General features: G+C 34.7%; 1 protein-coding gene and 1 pseudogene across 1 annotated transcript in view; one reads left to right on the plus strand and one right to left on the minus strand.

Moving 5' to 3' along the window:
* The window catches only part of RIT2 (Ras like without CAAX 2), a 595,054-nt gene that overhangs the window by 95,141 nt on the left and 478,389 nt on the right, over nucleotides 1-21,524 (plus strand).
* On the minus strand, nucleotides 17,008-18,172 carry LOC131742757 (mitochondrial genome maintenance exonuclease 1-like; annotated as a pseudogene).

The raw sequence follows: 21,524 nt of genomic DNA on the forward strand, positions 1-21,524 counted from the left end.
TGAACAGTCAGGTAATGTAGAATCTTTATTTCTTGGTTTGATAATTCACAGTTAGGCCTATCATTTTGGTAATTTTTGTGTCACTGTACATCCAAGTAATTATTTTAATCTAAATATATACATAAGAAAGAATGTCTTAACATAACCATCAACAAACTTACAACCATGCTTGTTATTCTAAACCATCAAGTATGGCAGAAAAGTGCTAGACTCTGAAGCCACTACCCACTTCTTTTTTAAAAATTTTAATTACCACTGCAATTTAGGTATAATAAACTGACCAGATCCTTTGCTAAAAATAAAATCTTCCTGATACAGTTCCAATTAGCTTTGTTTGTAAATTGCCTGTTGCCTCTTCTCATATAGATCCACAAAGCCCAATATTGTATTTTGTGCTGCCCAGGCAGCACACATCACAACCCTCCTAATGACATTTAGCTTGAGCTAATTCTAATTTGGGGGCCAAATCCACTTGCTGCATTTGGCTCTGCTTTAGATGATATACAAAAAAGGAATTTTGAATACTTTGGATGTTAGCTTCATCACTAGAGAAAATATCAACATCTGCTCCTCCATGATTGTTTGATATTCTTTGATGGAGCATGGAAAACTGAACAATGCAATCACCAAATCTTAAACCCAAACTAAAAGTCTTCTGCTTTTCATGCTAACTAAATATTGAATGCCAGTTTAATGCACACACATGATGGATTCAAAATGATCCATGCTTACTACTCCCAATTCTTTTACATTATTGAGAATGTGTTGAAACATGAGATTCATAAATGCCCAACTTTTTCAGTGCAAGGTAATATCAAGAAAGTATGTGGTGCCATCTGGAAAGAAAATCCTGGAGATGAGGTTGACAGGTTTATGACACCAGACTTGTCTTATTTTCAGTAATTCATTTTATATTTAGTGCTTCACATTGGAAAGTCAAGGGCTTTGGCCTTCTATGATTTAACTAAAACAATAAGTAAGTTTGTAGTATCAAAAAGGGTAGAAAATAGGTCTGCTGATTAGAACAGTATTTTAGGGGACAATAGGAGGCAAACAAATCTGGATACAACAAATATAAACAAGTATTTAATTCTGTGAACAATACTCCCTGTCTTAATTTATAGATAACACAATTTACTATATTCAAAAATAGTCTCCACTGGTATCCCACATTAACACAACCACCTGGGATGATTAGACGTGTTTATCTAGCCTCCATCATAAGAATAAGAATAATATATATTTTTCAGAAGTCAGACCATGGAAAAGCAAAACTACATGAATACAATTAAATAAAAGTTTGTTTTGGACATCTGAAGTATCAGAAGGCAGCAATAATGAAATAAGGAGTTTGCTTTGTTTGCTGAAGGTAATTCAAATGTTATAAGAGCTCTGTTCGTTCAAAAGTTATTGTCCTGGTCATTACTCCTGGCAAGGCCTACGGGACCCATGAATGCTGAGGTTCTTACTGATGCCTAGAGCAATTCAGATGTGTTCAGTGCCTAGAATCCATCTTGAGTCTCTATATCAGTTGAGTTTCCAAGCCTAGGGTTTCAGAAATCCAAATCTTTACTATCATCATGATTTATTTCTTCAATATCTTTGAAATGTAGTAAAATGGCTGTCAAGTGCCAACTTATTTTTTCATAGGTGCCACCAATTATGCTGTCCCCTATTGGTTATTTCACAACTTAATATATGATGGGGGATAGAGTTACGTTTAGACCATGGCTCCTATAAGTACATATTTCCCAGAGAAAATAGTTCTGGGAAACTTTCCAATAATATTTTACAATAAATGCTTATTAACTTTGATGACAGTGTCTGCAGTCTTGGGAGGAATATTACTTTTGCTGGTTTTCAGATTTAGTGTATTGTGGTATTGATGAGTTTTACAGTGATAGCTTAGATTTATAGACAGCTTGAGTCATCCTTTAGTACCCTGAATTTTGTCTCTACCAATAACTTTTAAAAGTGTAAACAGTATCTGTACCACAAAATATATCATTGTGCAAGAAATGGCTGGAGAGCTTAGACTTACATATGTGTAATAATAAACCAGTTCTTGAGTGTCAACTATGAGCAGATACAAGCATGTTATTTAAATGTCTTTATTTAATTCTCACTTTGCAAACAGGACTGGATTTTGTCTATATGTAAATATTCACCTCCATGCTCTAAGTCACCCCCACACACCAAGATAGCCAATAACATTCAGAGAACAGATGAGAGCTAAATACAGTGCATCCTAATTTTTAACTTGCTGTTGCAAACCCATAACCTTAGACACCTGTTTGCCAATACCTACAGTATCTGCGTGCCCTTGGTGAATTTATCTTACTTCTCTGCACTCAGATTCTTGCTTAGTAAATCCAGTTTGCCTGTGTAATTTTATGTGCCTTAGAATCCAAATTTTTTCCTCCTAGGCCGAAACATGTGCAGAAACCTTATAGTCAGTTCTACAGTACTGTCCCTGGTATTAGAGAATGTCAGTTATTCAGTGTGAAACCTGTAGACTTTGTGCTGTATTTTAAATTACATCCTTTCTACAAACACAACAAAGAAACATTTTGTCTTTGTCTTTAAGGAGTTACAAAAGAAACTACAAAAAAGTGTAGTCTGCATTCTTTCAGTTGTTGATAACAATTAATCTATTTATTTAATCATTTTTATTATTTTCTGGAGAACCTGAAGATAATCAAGCTCTTCTCACTTAGAGGTAGATACACTTGATATTGAGAGACCTAACTCATCTCCTTCTAATTCGTCCTCTAATACTGAATTGTCAAGAACCCACAACCATAATTTCCATCATGGTGTCCTACTGCCATTTCATCATTTTTTTCCTCACCAGGTATTCATCAAATACTCTTGGAGAACATGGTGTTGGATGGGACTCTGATGTAGAACAGAAGGAATTATACTGAGTGCAGAGATTTTCTTCATAAGAAGAAAATGGCTAATTTTTTTTTCTATTATTTGAGGTGGTTATTCACATACACAATTAAGAAACAATTTATCAGGCTGCCTTTCTCTCTTGAACATGACATTATTGTATTTCAGAAGGCATAGCAAAAGTACCATCAGAATCAGCTGAATAACTCTTTAAAATAATGAGATATCAGCCCCTGGCTAATTCCACGTATTTTGAGAGGTACCTATGAACTGATGCTTATAACAACAACCAAGGTGAATCCAATGCAAAGCTAGATTTGATAGCCCAAGTGTAAATGAAGAATGTCAGTGGGTTTAAACCACAAATATGAACCATGGGGGCATCTCAACAGATTCAAGATCTTCTTTGCTTTACAGGTTCAGAAATGAAACTTTATGAGTGCACCATGGGAACAATGTCCTGAGAATAATTTACCCTGATCAACTTTTTATTTGTAAAGAAAATAATAATTTAAACACCAGCAGAAAAAGCAAAAAAATAACATACAAGGGAATGCCCATAATGTTATCAGCTGATTTCTCAGCAGAAACTCTACAGGCCAGAAGGGAGTGGCACAATATACTTACATTGGTGAAAGGGGAGAACATACAACCAAGAATAGTGTACTCAGCAAGGCTTTCATTCAGATTTGATGGAGAAATCAAAAGCTTTACAGACAAGCAAAAGCTAAGAGAATTCAGCATCACCAAACTGGCTTTGAATCAAATGCTAAAGAAACTTCTCTATGTGGGGGGGAAGAAAGAGGCCAAAACTAACAAAAAGAAAAGTACAAATGAAATAGTTCACAGGTAAAGGCAAATATACAGTAAAAGTAAGAAATCACCCACACACAAATATGAAAGCAAACCCAGCAACTGTGAGAAGAGGAGAGTACAAATGCAGGAAGTGGAACTTAAGAGACCAGCAGCTTAAAGCGACCTTGTATATATACAGACTGCTATATCAAAACTTCATGGGAAATGCAAACCATAAAGCTACAATAGATACACACACACAAATACACTCACACGCAAAACAACCAACACAACACTAAAAAGGGTCATTAAAACATAAGAGAGCACAACAAAAGAGGAAGGAAAGAAAAAGACCTACAAAAGAAACACAAAACAATTAAGAAAATGGCAATAGGAACATACATATTGAAAATTACGTTGAATGTTAATGGATTAAATGTTCCAAGCAAAAGTCACAGATTGGCTGAATGGATGCAAAAACAAGACCCACTTTAGACCTAGGAAATCATACAGACTGAAAGTGAGTGAATGAAGAAAGATATTCCATGCAAATGGAAATCAAATAAAAAAGCTAGAGTAACAATACTCACATCAGACAATACAGACTTTAAAATAAAGACTATTACAAGAGAAAAGGAAGGACACTACGTAATGATCAAGGGATCAATCCAAGAAGAAGATATAACAATTGTAAATATATCTGCACCCAACATAGGAGCACCTCAATACATAAGGCAAATGCTAACAGCCATAAAAGGGGAAATCAAAAATAACAAAATAATAGTGGGAGATTTTAACACCCCACTTACAACAATGGACAGATCATCCAGACAGAAAATCAATAAGGAAACACAAGGCTTAAATGATGCATTAGACCAGCTAGATTTAATTGATATTTATAGGACATACCATCCAAAAGCAGCAGAATACACTTTCTTCTCAAGTGCACATGGAACGTTGTCCAGGATAGATCATATCTTGGGCCACAAAGTACACCTTGGTAAATGCAAACAAAAAATTGAAATTTTATCAAGCATCTTTTCTGACCACAACACTATGAGATTAGAAATCAATTATGGGAAAAAAACCTGTGAAAAACGCAAATATGTAGAGGCTAAAAGATATGTTACTAACAATATGGATCACTGAAAAAAATCACAGATAAAATTTAAAAATACACAGAGGCAAATGCCAATGAAAACACAATGATCCAAAACCTATGGGACATAGCAAAAGTAGTTCTAAGAGGGAAGTTTATGGCAATACAATCTTACCTCAGGAAACAAGAAAAACCTCAAATAAACAACATAGCCTTACACCTAAAGCAACTAGAGAAAGAACAAAACCTACAGATAGTATAAGGAAGGAAATCATAAAGACCAGAGCAGAAATAAATGAAATAGAGGCAAAGAAAACAATAGCAAAGATCAATGAAACTAAAAGGTGGTTGTTGAAAAAGTAAACAAAATTAATAAACATTTAGCCAGACTCATCAGGAAAAAAAAGGGAGAGGACTCAAATCAATATAATTAGAAATGAAAAAGGAGAAGTTACAATGGACATCACAGAAATACAAAGAATCAGAAGTGACTACTATAAACAAATATATGACAATAAAATGGACAATTTAGAAGAAAAGGACAAATTCTTATAAACGTACAACTTTCCAAGACTGAACCAGAAAGAAACAGAAAATATGAAAAGACGAATCACAAGTAATGAAATTGAAACTGTGATATAAAAAACTCCCAGCAAACAAAAGTCCAGAACCAGATGGCTTCACAGGTGAATTCTATCAAACATTTAGAGAAGAGGAAACACCAATCCTTTTGAAACTCTTCCAAAAAAATTGCAGAGGAACACTCCCAAGCTCATTAAATGAGGCTACCATCACCCTGATACCAAAAACAAAGGCAACAAAAAATAAAATTACAGGCCAATATCACTGATGAACATAGAAGCAAATATTCTCAACAAAATACTAGAAAACTGAATCCAAAAATACATTAAAAGTATCATGCACCATGATCAAGTGGGATTTATCCCAGGGATAAAAGGATTCTTCAATATATTCAAATCAATCAATGTGATTTGCCACATTAACAAACTGAAGAATAAAAACCATATGATCATTGCAACAGATGCAGAAAAAGCTTTTGACAAAATTCAACACCATTTATGATAAAAAGCTCTCCAGAAAGTGGGCTTAGAAGGAGTATACCTCAACATAATAAAGGCCATATACAACAAACCTGTGGCTAACATCATACTCAACAGTAAAACCTGAAAGCCCTTCCTTTAAGATCAAGAACAAGACAAGGATGTCCACTCTCACCACTTTTATTCAGCATAGTTTAGGAAGTCCTAACTATGACAGTCATAGAAAAAAGAAAAAGAAAAAAAAAGGAATCCAGATTGGAAAGTAGAAGTAAAAGTGTCACTCTTTGAAGATGACATGATACTATACATACAAAGTTCTAAAGATGCTACCAGAAAACTACTAGAGCTCATCAATGAATTTGGTAAAGTTGCAGGATACAATATTAATATGTAGAAATGTCTTGCATTCCTATACACTAGCAAAGAAAGATCAGAAAAGAACCTAAGGAATGAATCCCATTTAGCATCACACCAAAAAAAAAAAAAAAAAAAAAAAAATCTAAGAATGAACCTAAGGAAGCAAAAACCTGTATGCAGAAAACTGTAAGATACTGATGAAAGAAATTAAAGATGACACAAACAGTTGGAGAGATATACCACGTTCTTGGATTGGAAGAATCAGTACTGTCAAAATACCACCCAAAGCAATCTACAGATTCAATGCAATCCCTATCAAATTACCAATGGTGTTTTTCCCAGAACTAGAACAAAAATTTTACAATTTGTATGAAGACACAAAAGACCTGGAATAGCCAAAGCAATCTTGAGAATGAAAAAGAGGTGGAGGAATCAGGCTCCCTAACTTCAGACTATACTACAAAGCTACTCTCATCAAAACAGTATAGTGCTGGCACAAAAACAGAATTATACATCAATGAAACAGGAGAGAAAGTCCAGAGATAAACCCATGTACCTATGGTCACCTAATCTATGACAAAGGAGTCAAGAATATACAATGGAGAAACGACAGTCTCTTCAATAAGTGGTGTTGGGAAAATGGACAGTTACATGTAAGAGAATGAGATTAGAACACTACCTAACACCATACACAAGAATAAACTCAAAATGGATTAAAGACCTAACTATAAGGCCAGATACTATAAATTTCTTAGAGGTAAACAAAGGCAGAACACTCTCTGACATAAATGTAGCAATATCTTTTTTGTTCAACCTCCTAGAGTGGTAAAAATAAAAACAAAAATAAACAAATGGCAACTCATTAGCCTTAAAAGCTTCTGCACAGCAAAGCAAACCATAAGCAAAATGAAAAGGCAGCCCTAAAATGGGAGAAAATATTTGCAAATGAAGCAACTGACAAGGAATTAATTTCCAAAATATACAAACAGCACATGCAACTCCATATCAAAAAAAACAAACAGCCCAATCATAAAATGGGCAGAAGATCTAAATAGAAATTTTTCCAAAGAAGACATACAGATGGCCAAGAGATACATGAAAAGCTGCTCAACATCACCAATTATTAGAGAAATTCAAAGCAAATCTACAGCAAAGTATCACCTGACTCTGGGAAGAATGGCCATCATTAAAAAATCTACAAACAATAAATGCTAGACAAGGTGTGAAGAAAAGGGAACCCTCCTACACTGTGTTGGGAATGTAAATTGTTACAGCCACTATGGAGAACAGTATGGAGTTTCCTTAAAAAGCTAAAAATAAAGCTCTCATATGACCCAGCAATCCCACTCCTGGGCATATATCAGGAGAAAACCATAATTCAAAAAGATACATTCAAAAAAAAAAAAAAAAAGATACATGCAACCCAATGTTCATTGCCACACTATTTACAATAGTCTGGACATAGATGAAACCTAAATGTCCATCAATAGAGAAATGGATAAAGAAGTTGTGGTACACATGTACTGTGGAATATTACTCAGCCATAAAAAGAAAAAAACAATGCCACATGCAGCAACATGGATGGACCTAGATAGTCATCCTGAGTGAAGTAAGTTAGACAGAGAAAGACAAATATAGTATGATATCACTTATATGTGGAATCTAAAAAAATGATACAAATAAACTTATTTACAAAACAAATGGAATCACAGATGTAGAAAACAAACATATGATTACCAGGGGGAAGAGGGGCGGGTTAAATTGGGAGATTGTGATTGACACGTGCACAGAACTATATTTAAAATAGATTGCTAACAGCACAGTGAACTCTACTCAATACTCTCTAATGACCTGTATGGGCAAAGAATCTAAAAAAATAATCAATAAATGAATATGTATAACTGACTCACTTTGCTGCACACCTGAAACTAAAACAATATTTTGCATCAACTGTACTTCATTAAAAATTAAATAAAATAAAAATATAAAAACCAGAAATGTTAATTTACAGTGAAAGTTACTCTTCTTCAAATGACCAGAAACCTCTTTTCTGCTATTCCAAGAAATGTTTCTATTATCAAGATACAAGCAAACAGGATAAGAGAGCACACTGGTAAATAGGAAAATAAAAATAGGAAAGCAAAACATGAAACAGAGTATAAGGAATTGGAGAAGATTGTGGAAAATTTTACTCAGAGTATTGTGTTTTTCTTTCTGATGATTAAAATACTCACTTTCCAGATAACACTTATATCTCCTTAGTCATTCCTGACTTATCCCTGTCATGTAAGTCTTCTTCAATTAATTATCTTGATTCCATATAGACCACCTTTCTTTATTATATCCTTTTTATTTTTAACATGTTTATTTGACATAATTCAATTTAGTATCTAGGAATTATAGATTAATCCTCTTTCTGGGATATGGTAATCTTCCTAATCTTATTTGTAACAATTTATAAATTGCCTCAGAGGGACACCTTTGGATCTCATCCTGGAATTCTCTGTTATCCGTTGGGTGATGTCATTATCCTGTCTACTTTCAGTTCTTCCAATTTTTTCAGAGGGGTATTTGAGTACTGACCTAACTGCACACTCTAGCCTTGTCATCCTTGCAATCACAGGCACATATTTAGGAGGAGACTGGCTAGAATTTGGAGGTGGAGACAAATAAAACTAGCTTTCAAAAAAGAACTGACTCCACAACTTTTCCTCTCCTGGTACAGATTGCAAATCATCAGAGAGTTCTCCATACCAATGCATGCTAGGTGCTATGCTGTGGGCACATTTAGATATGAGTGTCCTAAAGGGAGTAATGATAGAAAATAATGGAGCAGAGGCCAAAATACACTTGGATTGCAATATTATTGGAAAATATGAGTAAAGCAAGTTTTGGATTCTGAAGTAGATTATATTGAAGGTTTTTGCTATTAAATGGATATAATGTCTAATGATGAAATTTCTCCCACAAAGCTTCTTTCTAAGTGATGGCATAAAATATGCTTCCATTATTGAATATGGTTTAAATCTAAAAGGATCTAATACTGTATTGATGTATCTGTCAGTATTTAACAACAGTCTTTTTTCACTTCACCATCTTTCAAAATAACTAATATATTAAATAATAAAATGAATAAGTTTTTATGAAGCAAGTAACTATATGCAGAGTTAATATTTGATGAGATAAAAATATATAATTCCTGCCCCCAGCCCTCCAGACAGCCAAAATTGTTGCCAGAACTGCTTCAGGTCTTTGCTCAAAACAAACCTACCACTACCTTTAGCAGGAGTTAACATAAATATTTAATTTAAAGGGTATAGAGATAAGAAAGGAAGCTACAAACAAAAATCAAATGGGACCAGCTCGGACAAAGATGGCAAACAAATCTGACCTCCAACAGGCCTTGAGTCTCATTAAACACTGTTTTTACTATTTTAGCATAATAAGTAACACACCTACCAATGGCCATTACAGGACATTAAGGACCAAAGAAGAATCAAAAAGGGGTGGTTCCCCACTCTCTTGGAAAACCCCTGTCCCTTCCAGGTAGACTAATGTATGTGCGTCCCCATCATTAGCCTCACTCTTCCTCCCTTTGTCTTTACTCTTTAAAATTAAATCCTTCTCATCTTGTGGGTGAGAATTTGTTCTGTGGACTTAGCTCCTGCTTCTCCATTCTTTAGCCATTGAATAAAGCTTGTGCTGTGTTGATCTCAGCTTCAGTTTTATTTGGCTGCTTGAACCCAAACGGAAAAAATACCCTCCACCACTGAAGCAGAGGACCTCGAACAGGCTAGGGCCAGAGGAGGCTCTGTAGGACTTAATTCGGAAACAAAATAATTAAGATAACAACAATCATTATTATCTCGTTACTATTAGGCAAATCGTTTTGCTTAGTGTTTTCTCATTTAATCTTCTAAATAATCTCATATCCATTTTATACATGAGGAAACTGTTGTTGCTTAAAAGGGTTATAGTAGTTTCCCATAGGGGCATAATGATTAACATATTAATTTAGAATGTAGGTTCATACTAGTTCATACTAGTTCAGTTGTGCCTCTAATTCTATGACCTTGGGTAGGTTACCCAAACTCTCTGTGTTTCAATTTCCTTATTTATAATGTGACAATATTACCACCATGGCTTAGTGTTCTTGCTCACAATCTTACCTGTAATAAGGTTTGTAAAATCCTTAGTAGAGAACATAGAAAATGTTTGATAAATTTGTCCACATAGCTAGTAAGAAGCAGCATTGCAATTTAAACCCTGACACCCCAATTTCAAAGCCCATGCCCACCTCATTCTGGCCATGGGTAAGATGAGCAAGAGAAAAAAACAGCAGCTCTGAATTCAAATCCAGTTCCCCATTAAAACCTGAGGGAGTTTTAAGAAGTTATTTGAACCTCTCTGAGTTTCATTTAATCATATGCATATAATCTGAGTCTCATTTAGTCATATGCATATAATCTATCTAAAATTACTATTGAGACATAAGAAAATATGCAACGTGACTGGAATTAGAGGGCAAGATAAAACTCTTTGTCTCTTGCTCACTCCTGGTCACTTCCCTCGACGTTTCTTTTATAGCTGACTTGGGAACACAGATACGCACATAAATTCCATGAAAGATTCAGGAAGTTAGAACTGGGAAATATCATCTGTTTTCAATCAGATTTTTCATTATATAAATCATGACAGATATTATAATAGAAACAAGAAAGTTCAATGAATAAATAATTCCTATACATAGTTCTTTATTATTTACATAACTCTAATTAAATTCTTAGAGCATCCGTATTTTTGTAATGATTCTTTTTCACATATACCAACGGAACTATTTAACTTAAAAAATTATATATGTAATAAAAGTTAATGCAATAATTAAAAGTTGACATTGTGAGAAGGGAAAGGGACTTGATTGTTATTTATTAGTAATTGTTGAACAGAAAAACAACGAAGTAACAAGAGTAAAAGCTTAAGATAAATTCAAAAGAGAAGTGTCATTGTCCAGGAAGTTATTGTCTGGCAATACTTGGCTTGTAAAACTTTGGTAGAGCCCTGGGTACTCTGTCTGTCTCTGTGTCAAACAACATATTGACAGTATTGTGATAATCGAAAAAGCCACACAAAAAGACAGGGAGTATAAAACAGAAGAAGCTCAAAGGAAGCTCTAGCTTGAAAAAGTAGAAATTTTATCTGGAAAAAGTGACTGATGGGTATTCTAAAATAGGTTAAAGAATTAAAGGTGAATATTTCTTTTGGCATTCTATTTTCTATATTTTGTTGGTTAATTATTGGATAACAAGACATATCCCTTCTGAGTTAGTGAGCTACTTCAAAGCAAGGGCAATGCAAATACTTAAAGAATATTCATTTTTTCAAATATTCAGATTTAGACTAATGGCCAGAATATAGTTAGCACTAAAAAAGTTTCTCTTAGTTAAGTAATTTTTGGGTAAATTGAGTTATAAAATTATTTGAAAAGATAATTGAGAGATCATCTCCTGATTTCTAGACCCATATGTCCAATTTTTTGATGGATGTCTCCAATTATAAACCCACAGGAAACTTAAACTGAATCTATCCTATATGGAAATTTATCAGCTTTTCCAACCTGTTCCCATTCCTATGTTCTCTCAGCAAAGAACACCACCCCATCCACCCAGAAAAATAACTCTCTTCCAGATCTCATACATTTAATCAGTCTCTAATTTCTACAAATTTTCTTCCTATAATATTTATCAAATTCATTCCTCCATTCCCACTACTGCTGCTGAGTCATATGTCAAGCCTTCATCATTTCTTACTTAGCTTTCCCATAACAGTTTCCTAACAGGTATCCCTTCACCCAGTAATGCCACTTCATATCTATTGTTTCATTTCTGCCAATGGGTTTTGTTTTCAACATGCAATTCTGAATATGTCATTTCCTCTTAAAAATTATTTCACAATTACCCACTGCTTTCAGGATAAAATTTTAAATGATTAGCATAATGGGACCTTGGCAATATGAACTTGGCTTCCCTCTCCATCTTCCATCTAGCCCTTCCACACCCAAGGCTCCATTATACTGAATAACCAGAAATTCCTGAAGTTATCACATTTCCTTAGCCTTTGGTACTTCTGAATATACTGTTTCCTTTGCCTGGAAGTCTCCACTAATTCCTACTCCATGCACATATTTAACACACAATTATTATATCCACTATTTGAGATTCAGAATTGTCCCCATTGTCTCAGAGAAATAATTACTCATCTCCAAGATTAGATTACATTCTCCTCTTCTTTGTATAAATAAGAACCTGGGATTAAATATCATAACATTTAGTGTCCTTCACTCTACTGTGAGTTCCTTCAAGACAGGGTTTACCTATTTCAACTCTGTGTCCCAAAACTTAACAGGGTACCTAACAGTAATACAATTGTTTATTGAATAAAAATACAGTAGAATAAAAAATAATAATATATCTGATATAGCCCTTGTGGTTTAGAGTTAAGGAAATTAAACTAGAGCTATTATTATGATTAGTTTGAATTAACTTAGCATTAGCCACTTTGAGAACTCAGCTCACACCATTTGCTCAGTGATCTTTCTATTAAACCCTAGACAAATTCCAAGTAGCTCCTACTGTGTCATTGTTTATGAAAGGTAAGTACAGGCTGTCTTTGAGAGTTCTCACACCAGTGTTCATTATCACCATGCATGTCAATGCTGGTTTACTTGTTATTTTTATGTAATTCACTTAGGTTTTGCTCTAAAGAGTTGGAGTGCTGTACTAGTAGTGTTACAGTTTATATATTAAGAAGATCAAACAACAGAAAACAGCCCTAATGAAGTAATCAGGGTATATATTCTAGGCTTGAACAATTTTTTTAAATTTCAGTGTACCATGTGTTTTAAACAATATTTGAAACCACTACATTAATTATATTCTCTTCTCTACTGACTCATTAATTCAAAGACAAAAAGATAAAAACAAAAACAATTGGCATTCCTAGGATAATACAAGAGCTATCAATCCAGGTGTATTCATGAAAGCAAAACACCAGTTGATTGAAATGTTATATTTCAAACAGATGGGATAACATCATATGAACATATGTGTGTTGCAGTTTGTAAAAACATTGTATTCTAGCCAATTTGACCCTGAGATCACAATGCAATATTGGAAAAGAGAAATCATGTAAATCATTCCAAATAAAAGAATTTTTAGGTCTTGATAAAGTGCACTGAGACCTCAGAATTGACCAATCACTAAATTTTTAATATATTTTTTCACTTACTTTTCATAACAATTCAATAGTATTATTATTAATCTACTTTGCAGATGAGGCAACTGAGAAACAAAGCAAATTATTTAAATTATTTACTAACTCTCTCAAAGTAACAAACATGTAACAGAGTCAAGATTCAAAGCCAGAAAATGTTTTAATTCATTGTACTTGTTTCCTTAACTATTTCACCAGAATGAAAACAGACTGTAATCTTACAAGTTAAATAGCCATCTCTTTGAATTTTTGCTTTAAAAAATTGATGTATTTCTTTCTATCAGTGGCAAGTCAGTCACCAGTCTTTACTGAATACACTTAGTATCATCTTTGATAATGGACAATATTAATATAAATGCAAGAGAGAAATAAGTTTCTTGCCACTGATTCAGTATAGGATCTAAATTTACTTCTGGTAGAGATTAACACTAACCAATATAATATAAAAATAATTAAAATAACTGGATTAGAAGTTAGAAAATCTCTCAATGAGAGATAAATTTCATGATTTAAATTCAAGACCCAGCACAACACACCATATGAAGGTCAGTATACCTTCCTCTATCCTTTGAAGATTCCAAATGTGACTTAAATTTCCCTCAGTCAATCTATATCTCCAACTGCTTCATACCGTGTCAGGTGCTTTGAGTTTTGCTCTCAGTTCCTAAGGATGTCATTGTCTTTAAACATCCAGCTTCCACTCCATGATGGGTCTAAACAGTAGAACCCCCAACGTTTTTTGTGTAATATAATTTTTGTAAACAGAAGGCACAATGGAGTATACTTTCAACACAAAGCAAAAACAAATTTCAAATTTGACATGTGTCATTAAATTGTGCCAAATTTTCTACCCATTGCAGAGTTTCTCCCTGGCATGTCCTTACTCTCTGGAAGAAATCATATAAATAATTTCAAATAACAGTTTAAAAACAAATATTGATATTAATAAGCCCCTGGCTTCAGATTTTGTCACAGCAATTTCTCCCTTCTTCTTCACATTTCACTTATTCTTCTCATTTGAAGACTCTTCACTTTCCATAAATAAAATAATTTTCTTTGCTTTTTACTTTATTTTCCTTTTATGCTTTTCTAAGAATGTTAAAATATTTCTAGAGAAAATTTCAAACGTTACATTAAAGTATGAATTAAAAATTTATTTTTGGTGTCTTTTTGGTTTTTAGAAATGTCACCAAACTTTTAATTTTAGCTATCTTGAGGGGAGAGTAGAAGGAGGGGTTTGATATAAATATATTAAAATTTTATTTACTAAGAAAAGCATATATTTTAATTCCATAATTTGATACTATGTACTTACAGTAGTGTAAAATTGAAAAAGATGGCAGCAAGTTCTGGGAGGGAAGAAAGAGAGAGAGAAAGGAGAAACAGTTGGGTACAGAGAGAGGAAAAGGGAAAGATAAAAGGGAAAATATATAAGCACATTAGCCATGAATATATGGCATGGAAACATAGAGAAGAAAAGATAGAAAACAAAAATGAAAAAAATGAGATCTATAGTCATATATAATTATCTTGACCAAGTGAGCTTCCATGTTGTTTAATCTTTATAGGCTTTAGAAATGTTATTAATTGAATATAAATATTAATTGAATATGAATAATCATACTTTTTCCATCTGCTTTTATTTTATCAAGCTAAGGTTTTGCCCTAGATCAGTAGAACTCAAACTTTTTGGTCTTAGTTTCATTCCATTCACTTGAAAATTACTAAAGACCCCAAAGAACTTTTGATTATATGGATAATTTCTATTGATATGTACCATATTATAAATTAAAACTAAATTTTTATAAAACTGAACTAATTTATTACAAAGGTATAATAAATATTAATTTAAAATATATCATAACAAGTAACTTTAAAAAATTTATGTCTCAAAATAAATTGAGAAGAATGATATTATTTTACTTATTTTTAAATCTCCAAAGATACCTAGCTTAAAAGATGTTTGGAGTCACCTATTTACTTCTGTATTCAATATGCTTCAGTATATTTTGGTTGAGTATATGAAAAAAAATCAATTTTCATATAGGTAGGAAGTTGGAAAAAGAGAGAAACTCATTAATCCTGTGAAAGAGTCTCTCAGACTGCTAGGGGTTACATGATCACACTTTGAGAACCACAGCTCTAGACAGAATAAAAACAATTCAATTCTGTAAATGTTAATAGAGAAAAGGAGCAACCACCTGCGTATTATGCTGGCAAAGTTCTTCCAGTCGCCAAGTAGGCAAGGCCCTGAGCTATCAGCTGTTTGGAGGTCAGTATAAGAAATCCAGCTGTAGGCAGACCTCATCTCAGGGCTGTACTGGGGTGAAAACATGTTTGTCATAGAGGTTGGATGAAATCCAGCCCAGGTACTGGATCAAGCCAGTGGAAAAAGAACAAATGTTCATGTCACCATAACAAATCCAACATAATGAACCAACCTGTGATATGTTGAAATTTAATAATAAAATCTCCCCTAAACTATATATCTCCTTCAAATTTATTTTGTGTCAGATAATTATGTTGACTAATTCTAATCCCCATGTATTTTTTTCATTGAACAGATGTCATAGCAGGTCCAATTCATTTAATACTTTTTTAATTGTAAAATTTATTATTCAAACTAAAATATAACATTTTTGCATTATTATTTTTTTCACTTTACTCCCATATTGTATTTTATTTCTTATAATTAATGGCTAATGAAGGAAAAAGGTGTTTGTAGCACTCTACTATTTTAAGACAGCAACTGTAACTTAAATGCTAACCTACTCCATAAAACAGGAAGCCTTCCCCCAGGGCTGTAGTGGGCATTTATTTAAGTTTCCTGAACCCAGTGACAACTAATCAATTTTATTACTTATCAAACATAGAAAAAATTACGTTATTATTTTTCCCCATAGTTGGCAAATTCAACAAAAAATACATTTTCTCCACGTACACAATTCCTTGACTCAAACCAGAAGATAGCTACCAAAATACCTACAATTACGATTCTCAGCTTGGAGCCTGGCTGCTTCTGAGTGTTATTTGGTGGGATGCCAAGGGGCATAGCCAACGATATGGTGAGTATACTCCATCTTTCCAGAGAGCAATGTTTACTTGAGGCTAAGGAATCACGTTTATTTTTCAAAAATGTCAAATGGAAGCTTTTCCCCCCCCAAATGAAATACAGGGAACCACATACATAAAACAAGTTTTAGGAGCCTGCACTGGCAGCAGTAGTTAGCTGATATGAATTCTCACTACACATACACCCTGTGGGTGCACAGCCCTCCCTGCTGATGTGCCCCAGGAAAATGTTCTGCGCACCAGGCCTCACCACCCTGAATCTCTCAGTTCAAAGACTGGGCGCACTGCCTGGAACACAGAAAGGTCTAAGGGGGTCCAAGAGGCACCAACACTGTGCCAATGCTGCTTGCCCTTTTTGTGGGTAAATGCTAGTCAGAGGTAGCAGAGCTGGTCTTTTATGTGCCGGTCTGGCTTTTTAATTTAACTTTTCCGGCTTTGCCTTTTTGGTTGCAATAAATTTCAACAAATTATTAGTTCAGCTTGTGTTACTGCAGCTCTCAGACCCTGTGGCACCTCATTCCATATCACAGGAAACAGCAATAATACATCTTCCCAAACTGTGAAAAAGTCCTGAACGTTCCCATATAGCTTCCTGCCCCTTATCTAGTTTCTAAATATTCAGGTTCTTTTCCTTCTTTGTATATTCTTCTAGTCAAAGAAGTCACTTTGCCTAGTACTGGGAGGAGAGCTCTGCGTGCATGAAATGTGGGTGGATGGGAGACCCGTCTTTGTAGGCCACCACAATCAAGCCACACTGAACCTGAAAGCTGTAGTTGGTCTTATGGTTTATGGCACCGACATATACCACGACTTGCAGCTAGTTGTCAAATGTATTTCGGATGAAAGTCTTTTGTTTCTCAGATGTCTTCAGATCAGTCACACACAGCTTGCCCTGATAATCATCCACACAGTGCAGCAGACCTACATACTTTAGGGTCTCACGTTTAACAACACTTTCCAGAGCCCGCACTCCACTGACATCTCTCAGAACATGCTGGACCCTTTGGATGTAGTCAGATTTGAGGAGATTTTCAGCTCACTCTTTTAAGTTCCCCTGGGGTGAAAGTATGCTTTCCAAGGCTTCAATAAACCATTTCCCTTGTAAAAACATGTTTGAAGTATATTCTGCAAAACCATCCTCTCCCAGTTCCAGAATCATCCACAGTTTCCACCTCTCCAAACAGGAAATCTGTTCTCAGTACATGGTCTGCTGAAGGACTCGGGTCACCCTTGGTATCATATTCCTTTGCAAAGGGATTTTCAGAGGAATTGTAGGATCATTTGTTGCATTTGGTTTTCTGCTTTTCTCCGGATTGAAGAGAGGACCCCAGTTTCGTGAACCTCCTACCTCTTCTTGCTTCGGGGCCTTACACTTCCTCACAGGTCCATAGAGTAAAGCATCTTCCTTGAACAAAGGCTGTGGAGTCTGAGCGTGGTCTCTGAATGACAAGACAGACCTTACTAAATCAGAGTACATTTTTGAGTCCACTTCTTCATAACAGTTAACTTTTTTCTTCCCACCACACGTATAAAAGGAAGTGGAGAAGACCACACTGGGGGCTGGTTCTACAGAAAACCCCTTTGAACTTATAAACTGCCTGCAGATGGTCTGAAATACCTTCATCGTTGATTTTTTTCACATCCCTCTAGTCTACTCCTAATGTCAAGGGGCTTTTTAATTTTTGCTTTCCTCGGAAGCCAGCAGGCTCTGTCGTCTCCAGGGCATGATGACACCGTGGGCTTGTACTTTCGTCGGTCCCACAATTTGCTCTTGACTTAAGCCCTTGCATTAATTTTTTAATATTTTTTTCTTTCTGGGTTTGCTCCTTCATTCCAGCCTAATGAGATTACAATAAAATTTGCTTCTGAAACCCAGTCTATTAGCTTTTAAATTTAATTTTATGTCATTTTACACTGTTGTGGATAAAAGCATATATAGTTTAAAATTATGTATAAACCAAAAAATGCACTGAAGGAGTATAGTATTATAAAGGTTATAATAATTATTTAGAAATCATCTAGGTAAGGTCATGGAAAATGTGGGACTTTTATTTAGAGTATAGTCCATCCCCCTTTTCAGAGCTTTTTCTGCCTGGCTGAAGCATCTATTGTATCATGAAGGACTGTAAAACCTGATAGAAGCTAATTGAAACTGCACTCCTTCTCGAATGGGACTCAAACCCAGCTAAAACTCAGATTGGGACTTGAGCGTATGATTCCTGACTAGGAGGGGCCTCAATCTACTGTCTTAGTTAAAACTGCTCACTTGTTTTCAGGACTTAGTGAAGCTCAGGTTCTTTTGTCTCATTATTTGCAGAAAGAATTCACTGTGGGGCAAAGAGTGAATTTATTAGCACAGGATACTTGTGAGCTATACATGCAGACTGGCAAAGGAGTACAGAAGCCCCAAGAACAAAGAGGACTATACGTTTTAATCAAAGAAAAAGTAGGGAGGGGAGAAGACCTTCTTCTTCCTCATTCTTGGATATAGCCAGATTTGATATAATCAAAGAAAAAATGGGGAGGGGAGAAGACCATCTTCTTCCTCATTCTCGGGCAGACATCAAGGCTTATATTATTAGTTCCTCCCTTGGCCTTTTATGGTTTAACTGGGACTCTCATGACACTATTTAAATCATATGTATATTAACAAAAGGGTAGTAACATATACTAAAATATAGTAATTCATCTCAGGTTTCCGTATATTGCCCCCTTTCAACTAGGTTTTTTTTTTCCCCTTCACCTATATTTCTGTCTTGACTACATGCAACAATGCTACTCTTCAAGGACTATTAACTCTCTAACTTCATGTAACAAGATTCAGGCCTCATATCTATTGTCTTGTGTTTTGATTATCAGGACTTCTGGCTTGAATGTGTCTGACACTTGGATACACCTGGTCTTCCTTCAATGAAGTGCCGATTGTTGCTAGGTTACTGGATTCTTTTCTTGAGTGATCATTAGCTTACAACAGTCTTCCAAACTCCCTTAAAATTCCCTTTCTGTCCTTAATCTCCTAGTGGGATTTCTAAACTGACTATTTAATTATACTACTCTATCCCTATCATAATGTTGTTTTCAAAAGAGAGTAAAGGAACCCAGAATCATGCAAGGCACAAAGGACTGAATGGGAAATTTCAGGCAGAAAGAAGAAATATGTAATGGTGCAGGAGAAAATTGTTCAAACTCTCCAATGCTCTTCTGGTAATGTAAGCAGTTGACTAGTGTGGGGGAGGAAAATTCTCTTCCTGTACGCATCTTAGGTTCTCACACTGGGGTCCTGTAAGTTGGACAGACAAAAGACATTAGCAAGAGAAAACATATACATTTATTTAGGTTTTATATGACTCTGGAAACTTCATTTAAAAATGAAGACCTGAAGAAGTGGTTAAGCTTGAGCATTTTTATAGTAGGTTCGATGAAGGGTGGAAAGTCATGGAAAAATGTAATAGGATAAAAGGGTATGATGAGCTAAGGGTGGTAAATTGGAGGAACTTAACAAATCCTCTTTGTTCTGAGTCTCTCAGCATCCCTCCTTTAGAGATAAAGATTTTTTTTTTTTCCTCCAGTTATGGCAGGGACAGCTCTCAGAAGAGAGTCTTATAACCTGCTTCAAGAAAGATAGGGGAGGTCTTCCTTGTACCTGTCATTTCTCACATCGCTTCACCTTAAAATGTTCACCATGTTAAGATGTCATATTTTGGGATAGCATGTTCTGAACCCTGTCACTAGCCTATGACCTAGTCTACAAAGAGTATTACAAAATTTCTAGAAAAAGATGGAGATTCATCAAATAAAGGAAAATGCTTAGCAAAGATACAATATTATAATAAACATTTAAATCACAGGTGTTTCATGGTTGGGGCATCTTCTAAAACTATGAAAGAAAAACTTTCAGCCCCAAGGCATATGTTGTATATTAGTTACTAACATGATAAAATACAAGGAAATGCTTTAATGCAGGATCAGGATGTCAAATAGAGTAAATTCTTATTATAGCAAATAATAAGAATATGAATTCTGATATAGACTAGATTTTAATGTCTATGATAACTCCCAGGGAAAATTATACACATTATAAAATCTGAGCACTTTGGGACAGTTTCTGCCATATCACTCATTCACATGAATGAGACTCCAGTAATTATCTCCATTAATTATTATACTCTTTAAAACGGAGCTAAAGGGGAAGATATATTTACCTGTGTTAGTACATGTGGGCAGGACATCAACAAAATTTTATTTATCTAAGGAGGTGAGGTTTATACTAAATGATAAAATACTTGGGAAATTATTGGTGAAAATGTAGTTTTCTTTTTTGTTTCATTAAGTACAAATTAAACTGTCAGTATAGAGCAAATAAGTAATGACTGGTAATACTGAGTTTTAATATCTATCATTTCTTTCTGTGTCCCGTTAATCATTATTGAAAATCACTCAGTGAAGATAAATAGAATTTTTAATGTCCTGAAAAGTATATTTTTTATGTTAGCAGAAGGCGTATGAGGAGAGGACAGTAAAGGGAAGTGACTGACAGCATTCTACAGAAGGGGAAATCCTCAGAAAAATGGAGAATTTTGAAAGCTGCCTCTCCCATTTACTGACAACACCCTAGCTTTGTGCCATACCTCCAAACAAATGGTGCCATTTTCTAATCTATTCCTCAACCTCCAAATCTCAATCCCTTCATTCTCAACCATCCTCATCCTATATCCACACGTGTATAGGAATATGGGAACATATCAGGCCTTCAATAAATCTATAACTAAGTGACCAAGTTAAATTACATTCTCACATTACCTGTACACCTTTGAACTATGATGGTTCTATTCTAAGAAAATAATAATGAGTGAAGAAAACCCAACTCGTGGAGTCATAGGTTTGGCAATTCCCTGGGTTACTGCATCCAGATATAAATATGTTGAATTACGCTTTTAATTTACAAGTCACCAAACCACTATTGCTGAATTCCTCTT

Source organism: Kogia breviceps, chromosome 15, assembly GCF_026419965.1.
Source record: "Kogia breviceps isolate mKogBre1 chromosome 15, mKogBre1 haplotype 1, whole genome shotgun sequence".
Lineage (NCBI taxonomy): Eukaryota > Metazoa > Chordata > Mammalia > Artiodactyla > Physeteridae > Kogia > Kogia breviceps.